We start from the raw sequence: 630 nt of genomic DNA, 5'->3' as shown, positions 1-630 counted from the left end.
TATACTGTAAATTGCATTACAGTAGTTTATTGTAATTCGAAATACAGCATCTTGCTGGTAACTGTGCGACCAGTAACTTAGTAATTGCTTAGGCTGCGGTTTTGGCTTTAAAGGACATATTTATACCACATGGCCCGTGTGGTGTCTAGAATCCAGATGACACCATGTTTGATTCATGTTTATTCATCTCCTCTTTCAGTAAGTCACTGGGGAGCTTACGAGGCTGCCTGCGTATTTTTCATACCCGTCTTTGACTTTATTAAGCTTTTTCAAAATTAATTAGAATATAAAGTAGAAACACTGGCTCTTTATTGTGAAGCATTTTGTTGGTGTGTGCACAGAGAGATGAAGACAGAGAGTGTTAGCCAGGCGATGAAATATGACCGTGGGGTATTATCGCTGGGTGCACCTAGTTCCTGAGTCAGGTCTAGGATGTATACACACACATCCACATTCATACACACACATACACACATACACAATCCAGCTAGTGGCCATACTTTGAAATGATGCCCTCTGGTTCATATATACAGTATGCCTGTTTAGCTCTGTGAATTCAGCTGTTGTTGCATTAAAACACACACACACACACACACACACACACACACACACCCACACTTATAAAACACA

The sequence above is a fragment of the Morone saxatilis genome, unplaced genomic scaffold (genome assembly GCF_004916995.1).
Source record: "Morone saxatilis isolate NCDOM2014 unplaced genomic scaffold, NCSU_SB_2.0 Contig18, whole genome shotgun sequence".
NCBI lineage: Eukaryota > Metazoa > Chordata > Actinopteri > Moronidae > Morone > Morone saxatilis.
The sequence above is the reverse complement of the archived record's forward strand: the minus strand, read 5'-3'. Positions refer to the sequence as shown.